Genomic DNA, 12,853 nt, shown 5'->3' with positions numbered 1-12,853 from the left:
AGCATACATATTGCATAATCAATAATTATTAAGTTATACACAGACGCGGGTTTTTCAAATTTCCGAAACTTTAGCAAACATTCTCGAAACTTAGTTAAAACAATAGAATATTATTTTATAATTTTATCATATAAGAAAAATATGGAATTTATCTCTAACTAATATAACATTCTTAAATAACATTCTTATTCTTTTATCATTATGAATAAATAGTGATTGGTCTTAATATAAAATATCTCTCTTTTGGATTCAATCCTCACTTATGTATTGTTTCAAATAGTTTTCATTATCAGTAATTATTGTATTGATTACATGACGGGAATGGAGTATTCGGTCAAAAATCTACCTACTAACTGGATACTGTAGTTGAAATTCGACCCCTGTCAGAGGGGGACATATTCTTGTGTCCTAGATTTGTCCACTGAGTCTGAGTTATTTTGTCCTCTCTATCAAACAAGAACTTGGAAAAATTTCAAGATAAAGGGGACAATGACGTGGTGTTAACAATATCATTTTCTCATAAAATTTTTGGAGTTTTGCCCTTAAATTGTACCTGAGTCTCATCGAACAAAATCGGACATTCGAAAAATTGTATAAGCTTTTCACTATATCTGTATCTGGTGAAATAATTTGTAATTCTTCTCTGAAATCATCTATAAGAAATATGTTACATATAATAGACGAAGTTTAATTAAAAGAGGTTGAAATATGAACGAAAAGGAACTTACTTTAGAGCCTGAAAAGATTTTTAACTAGCAATTACGATGTTGGTGTGGACTACTTATCTTCACCAACACTACAGAATACTTCAATACAAAATATTCAGTGGGGTAACTATCAACAATATCATATTATCTACAATGGTTTTTCCTAATTAAAAAGCTGACTCCAACACAAGGATTAAATATCAGCGTTTCTTTCAATCTATTATCGATCTAAACTTTGCGGAGCAAATATGTGTAACATGGATAAATTAATTTATCTATGACTGAATAAAAGACTTATTTCTTCATGTCTATTTTAAATAAAAATTGTTATGTATTATTTCATCTTATATATTGCATTATTCATAAGCATTGTAATTACGATCCCCTTACATATCACGTACTTTCCTTAAATTCCGTGGTAGCTAGTTTTAGTAGTATACGACATAATTTGTGTGGAAATTAACTTCGTCTTATTAAAACCGATTTATTAATTATACCCATTTTCTCACTGTTATTAATATCTTCATTTTGTTTTATTTCTTGTATATCTATTGAATTCAACGCGTTGTATCGTGAAAAAAAAACGAAACTTAATTTTAATGAATCGAAAAGTTTACCTCTTCCATAACCTGTAAAGTAATGTTGAAAATAACTTCTATATCGCAGCAATAATTGTAAACCTTTCTCACGTGCATGGAACTAAATGACAACTTAGAAATACCACCGTTTAATCTATCTTATTTGAATAATGTTCACATTGTTTTCTACGATATCACAAATCTTAAATAAAACGTAAATAAAATATAATGAAAGACAAACTAGTAAAATTTATTCCGCAAAGTTGAAATCATCATCTTATTGAATACATGTCAGAATTTTCTATAACTTGCTGCATAAAGAAGCTTCCAGTGACGGAACATGAACTAGCTAGATTGAAAACTAGATGAAAAAAATCCGGGGAATAACTGTGGCCAGCAACTAGTAGAAATACTTAAATATGTGATAACTTATAGAAAAAATGCGTGTATTGTCAATAATGAGAGTTTTATTTAGTGTATCGTGATGTATAACGGTAAATTATTAAGTTTGATTTTTTTGGTACGAAAGATCCCGGACTCGATTTCCAGTTGGGGACACATGGTCGAAAAAATGTAAAAGCTTCTTCAGGCAGTTATCCCATGTGAGGTTTTCTTTGGTTTTCTTTATTCACACCAGCCAAATGCCGGGATGGTACCTAAAATACAAGTTCCAAGCCTCTTCCTTCCTTCTCTAATCTTTTCTTGCTTCCCTTTCCTCGGAAAGTGTGATCGCCGAGGATGTCATCCCTCACACGTGGCGGGCTAACATGGCCATAGATGCTGAATGCCCAAAAATCTAATTTATGATTCTAATCCTAATTAAGTGTAACTAAATATATTCTTAAAAAATAAATCTTCATTTCACCATTAAGTGTCGGAAGTCTTGCTAACAGACATATGGTTTTCATATGTTAAAATCCTAAGTAAATCCGTTTACTTTATTTCGGAAATCACTCAAATTTTCTAAATGTAACTTTCATGTTATCAACACCTCTTTACATACATACACGTAACTGTTGTGTATTATCGGGGAAATAAATTTAGGTTCGATAAACCTTATTTTAGAGATTGAAAGTGCACCATTTTTTTGTGTTCAGGTAAATAAAACTTCCCCTAAAAATTAACAAGATGAAAACTTCAGTATTAAAAGTGTGAAATTTTATTGTTATATGTGTAATCCTTCTGAATAATGCATAGCACATTTTGTGCTTCTAACCTTTCTGATAAACTTTAATTTTTATCCTAACCTCCTTCCAAAATTTCTATTAATAAGAACTAATTAAATTTGGTAAAATGTTCCTATGACAATAAGTATATTTTTGTAATTAATTGTTTGAAGTTTCGGCACAAAGTAGTAATATTATAATAACTCACCGCCTGCAAGTGCTGCAATCAATCAAATTAAATATGAGATTTCATTCATTCAGCATGAATAGTATAATTGAAGATAAATTATAGAAACTTGATCTTTCATAAAAGCATATACATAATTTATAATCATTAAATAATGGATTGCTAGTGATAAATTGTTATATTTTATGGAGTATGTGGGTTAAACTACGCTCATGAACTTTTAAAATCAAACATCATTAAAAAGTCCAAGAAAGTTATATTTAATAAAGAGTATTGGGACATATAAGTTGAAGAATGTATGTAAGATTTATTGTAAAACAACATAGTTCAATTATTGAAGACCTAACAATGACAGTTTGAAAATTCAAAAACACATATTTTAAATGTATGGTGGCTTCTAAGTATAGTTTGAAAATATTGTTACAAATATTACGCGTAAGTGTTCCGTTATTAAAATCTATTACAGTCGTGGAGAAAGTATGATTGTTTGAAGTGGGAACGGAAATTTTTACTTCCTGGTCACAGTGACTCAGTGTGGAGTGCTTACGTCTGAAGTATGGGACTCTTAACTATAGTGCTGATCCCCGCAACTAGTATTTGTTGTGGCAAAACACCATATGAATGGATTTTCCCGAGGTTCTCCAATTTCCAACCATTCTCCTCATTTCACAATTCGTTCATTATTGTCATCATAATTTTTCTTAGCTTCGGACTATAAGTGTGTGATGCTAAACTAAAAAAGAAATTCCATTCACTGTGTACCCGTACCCTTAAAACGCAAAGATCGTTTGCATTCCAAGGAAAAAAATATAGGTTTACTTTTTAGTCATGTATGTATGTCGACCGTAGCAAATTAGATCCTTTTTCAGGATAAAAGCTGGACGTCATACACATTTACAGACTCGTTACACGCTATACGTTTGACCAATAATAGTAATTAAAATATTTACTAACTTTAAAGCAGAGATCATGAAAGTTTCTACTTTGTTTATGAAAATGTTCCATTTCAAATATATTACTAATGTTAAATTAAGCAACTTTCTGTATTTATATTATTATTTATTATTTAAAAATAACTGAAGCTTGAAATAGGCACTTCCGCAAAAATATCTTAGAAAACGTAAAATTATACGAAATACTTAAACCGAATCAAAGTTGACTCATCAAGATACATTTCAGTTTCTAAAACAATCAATTCAAGTACAAGGGTCATTTTTCAAAGAATATTAAAGATAAGAAATGTGGCAACTATAGAAGAAAGCAAAACGTCAACATGTTAAGCTCAAAGTGGTACAAGGTATTGCCATAATCCTTAATATGAGTCTGTCAATAATATTACATATAAACAACTCTTCATATTTATCTATAAGAAACGCGGAGAATTCATTGAATTTGAAAGTACGCATCCTTAGATAAGAGGTAAGTTCAAAGAGTCTTTCTTGATATTTAACAAACTCTTGGTATTAGAATCAATTAACGCAAGCGTTTTTGTCTTAGATAGTTGATACCATTTCATACCTGTAGATTGCTTGCCCCACGTACTTTTGTTAAGGAAGTTTCTTGGATTAGTTCTGGGCCTTGTATTCTTGTAGCAGGCAACAATATATACTTGGGTTTTCTTAGTTTGTCTCCATTCCTGTCATGTTCTCATTCCAAAATACTTTCAACAATAAGTACTTTCAGCTTAATACTTTCAACAATAAGTTGACTTACACCAGTCCTTTGTTTCTTTTATCATAAATGTCATAATCACACGGTTTAACCCAGAGGTTGCAGTTGATTTTCTTTCTATTGGTTCCATTATAGAAGTCTATGTATTAAATTTTCCCTTGCAATTCCATTTTCATGCCCAGAACAGAGGATTGTAAAATTTATTAAACAAATTTGCGCATAATTCTCAAGTATGTTTATAATAAATATTAGATTCAGATCAATTTGACGCGCTACTATTCCTAGACCTTCTAAGTTTGACGTTAAATTATTCAAAATCATTTTGCACATTTTTAGTAGATTAATATTACCATGAACGTGTCTTTCCATCCAATTTAAAATACTTTTGTTCATTATTTAGAACTTACTCTTGTCTCAACCTGTGAATATTAATTACATTCCATAACCAAATTTAGTACTTTAGTTATTTTGCCTATATGTCGGGAATAGTAACGGGTTGACTACAATAATACTAAATGCTACAGAAAAGTAAACCATTATTCATTGATTTTGAAATATAGAAATTTTAAACTATGTTTACTTTGTAATTTAATCATATTTCTAAACATATACTTGTAGTAAAATGTAAACAAATTTTAAACGCAAACGATTGGGAATTTTATGAATACATTTTACTTTCATCTCACCTTGTGAACTTGCTAATCCGTAGCCTATTGAAAGAAATAGTTGAACAAAAGTTAAATTATTGTTCAATTATTTTTTATTGGATACATTTGTCCGATACAAGTATATTTTTGTATGAGTTTGCTGCGTTGCTAATGCCTATAATAACCTGAATATTAAATCTCAAAATATATGTATAACTTACAGTGACCATTCCTAAAATTACTACTTTGATAAGAAAATAAAAATATAATTTAGTAATGTATTTGGGACTGAAATAGACCCTATGTAAGCCTTCAAGTCCTACCAAAAATTGTAACTTATTGATAACAGTTTGAACTGCAAGAATTACTTGTTGGTTAAGATTATATTTATAATTTATTTTAGACTAGGTATTTATCAAAAAAATATAGATAGGTTCAATCCTGTCACCTTGTGCCGAAAGAAATTGGAGAAAAATACGGTTGGGTTTAGAATGTGTATTTAGAATTTTCTATCAAACTTTTAACGTTGAATGTTCAGTATCCATTACAACATCTTGTATATGATGCACTGGAAGTATTGAAATGTATAATTATACATTCTATCAATCTCTGTCAAGTTAACTACTTTAACGTTTCGATTTCTAATCTAAAAAGTCAAAAGAGAATTGTTTTGGAAATCATCGATATTGTTAATTTTGTTCCATGCAATATATTTTCAACATATTTGAATTTACTGTATGCTATTATCTTCTAATTGTTTAGTTAGATTATGTGATCTACTGTGTTTGAGATTTATTTTCTCATATCACAAATAGCGTTGATTTATAATAGAAAAACTTGTTTTAGGTAATATTTAATATTATGGTATTGAAGTTGCTTCATTATGTCAGATAAAATATAGACTCATATTTTGATTTTCGAAATAATATTAAATCCATTCTATACATATTTATCATGTTAAAATTATATTAAAAATAAATATTCGGAAATGTATTTGTATCGTCAATATTAGTTAAAGACCATTTTTAAGATATAATTCCCATTCCCAATATCATTTTTCCATATAATTGTGTCCTCAGGGTAATATAAACTACATCACAGTTTACCCATATTTTACAATGTGAAAAGAAATATTTATATTGTGAATATAGTTGCATAGCTTATATTATTTTCACTAATTTTATTATTATTTTTAGTTTTAATTTTCAATCTGAAGTTAATTTTGTGTAATCTACTTTATTCTACCCCTATTTTATAGTGAACTTACATTGTTATTTAATAATGGATATTAAAGTTAATTTCACAATACAGGACATTTCATTATTAGATTTTAACAGCAATTCTACTACCCTGAGTATAGTAATATGCTATGCTCTGTGATCAGCCTCTTTTGTTATTTATGTAGTATAAACTGTATTATTAATTTATAATTTGAACTATATATTTCATATTGTAATGTACTTAAGTATATATTATTATTATTAATTTCAAGTTAATATCACTGTTTTATATTTGTTATTGTATTCTCTGTGTGTTTTGTTTGGGTTGCTTATTTATTATTTTAATGTTTTTATATTTCATTTGGGTTACTTTTATTACAAGTAAAATGTAAATAATAAAATAAATGTAGAACTAAGTATTAACTAATTAATCATTGTCGTAAACGTTTACAATTTTTAAGAGTTAGAAGAAAAATTGATACTGTCAGAAAGGATTTCTTTAAGAAGCCCCATCACGACATTAAAATACCACTAATTTTATAGTAATTATGTGCTATCTTCAAATAGATAAAGACAATCAAAAAAGCGGAACAAGTGCTCGATAAACAATATTATTTTGCATGAGGTACCGTTATCACAAGTCATCTAGTAGCTTTCTGTTTTCATCCATTTATAAACTCGAAAATATATGCCTATTTTCTAAATGGCTGGAAATCGAAAGCAGAAAATTAAAAGACTTCATCACGGCGAAATTAAAATACTGTTAATTTTACAGTAATTATGTGATATCTTCAAACACATAAAAGATAATAGAAAAGTGGGACAAGCGTTCGCTGGTCAATATTATTTTACATGTGATAACTTTATCACGTCTCACTTATCTGCTTTCGATTTACAGCCATTTAGAAAATTCACATTTATTTTTGCGTTTAAAAATGGCTGCAAACGGAATGCTACTGGGTGACTCACGATAACGTTACCTTATGCAAAATAACATTGTCTAGGGCGCTCTTGTTCCACTTTTCGATTATCTTTCATCTATTTGAAGATACCACACAATTACTGTAAAATTAGCTGTATTTTAATTTCGCAGTGATTAGGCCTTTTAAGTCCTTCGCATTGACCTACGAAAACAAAACTATTAAAATTTCTTAGCATTTTAAAGTTCTTTTGGTTAGAAAACCACCAAATTAGTGATTTCCATCAAAGAAACTTATTAAAATAGGCACCTTACAATTTTGATAAAGATAACGAAAAACATGAAAGCCCAATCAAATCACAACTCAAACTTACCTCCACCATATCCACCAACTGTGAAAATGAAGTGTTCAGATTAACAAAAAGAAAATAAAATGGAATATATGCTATTGTAATTGTCTAACATTTTGTTGTTTAAAGTAGGAAGTTGTTCTTTAATGGAAAGCAGGACTTACCTCCTCCGCCGTAACCGCCACCTGCTAAGAGAATAATAATAATAATGTTTATTAAAAAAAATAAAATGTATCATCCTAAACAAATTTTCTAATACTAAGCAAAAGAAAGTAAAATATATGATCGAAATACTAATTGTAAAGTTTATGCTTGGAAAGTTGTTTTTAACATAAAATACTTGCATATAGGTTAACAGGGGAAATTCGGGAGAAAGCTTTCGTCTGTAGAGAAATTAAACATATCATTAGAAAGACCAATTCATGCTGATTACAACAAGCTAATAAAATTATTCTACGGTTGAGCACTGTTTGAGATATTCAACTTGAAAATTCGTATGAAAAAAATGAGTATATGCGCAGATAAACGTGTTAAATACAAAATTATTAGCAACGAATATTGGCATGATGCTTTGAACTTGCTACTGCTTGATCACTGGAGTCAATTCACAGAATAAGTGTCCATTGCAAGTTGGATGACGGATGGCAAAGAGATAAGGGTTCAGAATATACAATTTGTACAACCATTTGATGTGTTTCGATTCCGACCAACAACATATTATAACAACAGATTTGTACATAGTATTGAAACTTCTTCATCTGAACGTTATAATCTACCAACGAAACAATGAAATAGAGTTCGTGTCCATGCTAATGAATCAGTTCAAATCACCGCTATATATTGGATTGTTTCAGTTTGAGTTCCACGCGGCAGGTTACTGAACAAATTATATACGTTTTGAATCACCTGTCGAATTTACTTTTCACTTGGATTATGTGAATTGTTCCCTTGACGGATGAAACGCAATTACACATACAAAATGTTAATGGTGCAAGGAAGTATTTTGCCTGCGTTATTTCTTCATAGAACAGATGAACAACAGTGATAAATTTTCATGTGTAACCTATCATTTTTGTGAACAGTATAATGACTAATTTTAACGAACAAACCGGTTAGTTATTGCAAAGGAGTCTTTTTGCTGTTACATCCGATATATTTTAATTCGTATATCAATATCCGTTGCTAATAATGGTGTACTTAACGCATTTCAATGCGCACATTCTCATTTTACACATAAACTTCCAAGTTGAATCTCTCGAACAGTTCTCAACCGTACAGGAATTTTATTAGCTTATTCTAATCAGCATAATAGCATGCTTAGTTTCTCTGAAGCCGAGTGCTTTCTATTGAACTCCCGTTGTAAGGATGGTCCATTTATTTTGATACGCTTTTGTAAGTTTTAAATTAATGGGCAGAAAATGCTGAAATTTTGCACCTTGCAAATACCGGCAAGTGGTCATTATCTGGTATACTCCGCGAAACCATAAGGTTAACAGTATTGCCAACCCAACTGATAATTGTAATTTTTAAATAGACCTACGTCAGACTATTACACATTTGAAATAAACATATATGAAATATTTCAGTCACATTTGTAATTCACTTTTTCAAAATAAAGATCCTACAGTGTGAGAGATATCTACATTTTAAATGGTCTCTACCGCAGTATAAACGCAAGTGCGACAAACGGGGAAACACACATCCAAGACACTTTAAGGTCTAATACTATCATCGTAATACAAAGAATTTCGAATGAATACGAACAAAGTTACAAGTGATTGAAAATTTTCAAAAGCCCTTATTTAAAACATGTGCTTATATAAGTGTATCACCTAATTGAAAAAATGATTTTAAATAGATATGAAGATCCGAATGTCGTTTACAGCAATTTGATACCTCAGACCTTTCTGGAGATACGGTAAAAATGTTAAAGTTATTAACACTGCTTAAAATTGTGTAATTCTGACAACTTCCTGTAGTTACACCTACAGAGCAGTATCGTTCTTGTGTTATAGAAGCAAAATAAATCAAAAGTTGTTTTAGAAATTTCCCACAAATACAAAGTTTTACAAAATGTATATATCAAATTTTACCATTTTTTATATCTCCCCAATGGTTTTTGATATCAAATCATTGTAGACAGTATTATGATCCTTATCTATTGAAAATCATGAAGTTAATTAAATGAGGTACTTATTTTAACACTATTTTGAAATGAAGCCCTTTCAGAGAAGTCAAACTTACAATTCCTAGCAATATTGTTCCTACGTTTTTGAAAGTCATATAATGACTATAGTTTTTGACATTATGATATTTCGGATATGTGTTATTTCGTCCGTCTTACTTGCGCTATTACTGTAAAATTAGCTGTATTTTAACTTCGCAGTGATTAGGCCTTCTAAGTCCTTCGCATTGACCTTCGAAAACAAAACTATTAATATTTCTTAGCATTTTAAATTCTTTTGTTGAGAAAAACACCAAATCAGTTATTTCCATCAAAGAATCTTATTAAAATAGGCACCTTACAATTTTGATAAAGATAACGAAAAACATGAAAGCCCAATCAAATTACAACTCAAACTTGCCTTCACTATATCCACCAACTGTGAAAATCAAGTGTTCAGATTAACAAAAAGAAAAGAAAATGGAATATATGCTATTGTAATTGTCTAACATTTTGTTGTTTAAAGTAGGAAGTTGTTCTTTAATGAAAAGCAGAACTTACCTCCTCCGCCGTAACCGCCACCTGCTGAAAGAATAATAATAATAATAACGTTTATTAAAGAAATTAAAATGTATCTTCCTAAACAAATTATCTAATACTAAGCAAAAGAGAGTAAAACATGTGATTGAGATACTAATTGTAAAGTTTATGCTTGGAAAGTTGTTTTTAACATAAAATGCTCGCATATAGATTAATAAGCGAAGTTCGGGAGAAAGCACTCGTCTGTAGAGAAAATAAGCAAGTTATTTGAGAGACCAATTCATGCTGACTAGAGAAATTTTATTAGCTTGTTGTAATCATCATAAATTGGTCTTTCAATTGGCAGGCTTAGTTTCTCTGAAGCCGAGTGCTTTCTGTCGAAATTCCGTTGTAAGGATGGTCCATTTATTTTGATACACTTTTGTTAGTTTTAAACTAATAGGCAGAAAATGGTGAAATTTTGCACCTTGCAAATACCGGCAAGTGGACAATATCTGGTATACTCCTTGAAACTATAAGGTTAACAGTATTGCCAACCCAACTGATAATTGTAATTTTTAAATAGAACTACATCAGGTATTACACATTTGAAATAAACATATTATATGAAATATTTCAAAATCACATTTGTCATTCAGTTTTTCAACATAAAGACCCTACAGTGTGAGAGATATCTACATTTTAAATGGTCTCTACCGCAGTAAAAACGCAAGTGGGACAAATGGGGAAACACACATCCAAAACACTTTAAGGTCTAATACTATCATCGTGATATGAAGAATTTCGAATGAATACGAACAAAGTGTGATTGAAAATTATCAAAAGCTCTTATTTCAAAAACGTGGTTATATAAGTGTATCATCTAATTGTAAAGATAATTTTAAATAGATATGAAGATCCGAATGTCGTTTACAGCAATTTGATACCTCAGACCTTTCTGGAGATACGGTAAAAATGTTAAAGTTATTAACACTGCTTAAAATTGTGTAATTCTGACCACTTCCTGTAGTTACACCTACAGAATAGTACCGTTCTTGTGTTATAAAAGAAAAATAAATCAAAAGTTGTTTTAGAAGTTCCCACAAATACAAAGTTTTACAATATATATATATATATATATATATATATATATATATATATATATATATATATATATATATATATATATATATATATATATATATAAAATTTTACCATTTTTCATATCTTTCGAATGGTATCAAATCATTGTAAACAGTATTATGATTCTTATCTATTGAAAATCATGAAGTTAATTAGATGAGATACTTATTTTAACACTATTTTGAAATGAAGTCCTTGCAGAGAAGTCAAACTTAAAATTCCTTGCAATATGATTCCTACGTTTTCGAAGTAAGTCATATGATGACTATAGTTTTGACATTATAATACTTTGGATATGCGTTATTTCGTCTTACTTGCACTATTACTCATGTAAAACAATCCAAACTTCGGTTGTTTACTGCAGTGTAATGTCCTTAGTTTGCAATACTGCATGATAAATGGCCTATTGGCAAGGCTTTTTATAAGCATATTTGAAATATGTAATAATCTGACTTTGTATAAATTGAAAAATAAAACGTTGTAGAGTTGGTAACATTGCTAACCTTATGGTACCACACAGTATGCCAAAAAACATCTTGTTTATAGTATTTACGTCGTGAAATACTTCAGCGTTTTCGGTCTATTAGTTTAAAGGTTATAAGGAAGTATCAACATATATGTAATTATTTCTGTGAATTCGCAAGGAAATGTATTAATACTTTGTGAGCAAGGAACAAATTTTTTGAAGATTATTTTGTGAGTCATATATCAAACCTTAATTAACAATTAAACGCAGGTTATATCTTAAACACTTACCTGCAGCTAAGGAATTAGCACCAGCATAGCCTGTAAAAGATACAAGACAAAATCATAAAATTTGAAATAGAGAATTATAGACGATAGTAATTAAATAATTTTAATGATATATTGTGTCCAAGTTTTCTTTTGTAATCAATATAATGATAATTAACCTAATCTCTGCAACAGTACTTAAAAGTTTACATTTCAAAGGATATTAGTTTTATGCTTTGTGCATATTGCACTAGATTTTGTTGACTTAATAATTTAATTAGAAATGTATAATTATAATAATTCAATTATAAATTTAATTAATTAGTATAAATGGTGACAAAATGTGAGCTATAAAAATTGGAAAACGTTCTGTGCTTATATGAAATTTAGTTCTTGTGTAGTTTTAGATACGGTTCTACTACACAAAATATTTTTTAAAATAAAATGAAAGCTTTGTTTTAAGCGATGAATTACTACGTCACAGAAAAGCAAGTACAATGTTGATACATACCTCCGCCGCCAGCACCTCCTGGGAATTAAGATTCGGGAATTAAAATCAAAAGTAATAAGAAAATCATAGTAACAAGAAAAATGTGTTAGAAAAATGTATTAGATATATTTTTTAAAAAAATTAACGTAACATGATAATGCATTAGGTATAAGAGAGACTATAGCAATTGGATGGATGATAACTATGTAATGAAGTAAGTGGGAAGAACGGTGAGAACTCCGAGAAAACCCACGTACACTGTTTGCCCATCACAAATTTCACTTAGCGCGGAGAGAGATCGAGCCAGCAATTCCATGCATGACAGGTAAATGCTCTTCTCCTTGAGCAACCGCGCACTCC

At 29.6% G+C, this 12,853-nt stretch overlaps 1 long non-coding RNA gene across 1 annotated transcript; it reads right to left on the bottom strand.

Annotated features, from left to right (window-relative positions):
• Positions 1–1,323: 1,323 nt before the first annotated feature.
• LOC145683242 (uncharacterized) lies at positions 1,324–12,534 on the bottom strand. The gene is made up of 8 exons (XR_014130979.1): positions 12,515–12,534; positions 12,028–12,057; positions 10,171–10,194; positions 7,610–7,633; positions 7,470–7,487; positions 4,996–5,019; positions 2,660–2,671; positions 1,324–1,336 (listed from the first exon to the last, which is right to left on the bottom strand). It is a non-coding gene; the product is annotated as an uncharacterized LOC145683242 (long non-coding RNA).
• Between the last annotated feature and the right edge of the window lie 319 nt (positions 12,535–12,853).

The sequence above is a fragment of the Thermobia domestica genome, chromosome 4 (assembly GCF_964235325.1).
Source record: "Thermobia domestica chromosome 4, izTheDome1.hap1.1, whole genome shotgun sequence".
Classification (NCBI taxonomy): domain Eukaryota; kingdom Metazoa; phylum Arthropoda; class Insecta; order Zygentoma; family Lepismatidae; genus Thermobia; species Thermobia domestica.
The sequence above is the reverse complement of the archived record's forward strand: the minus strand, read 5'-3'. Positions and strand labels throughout refer to the sequence as shown.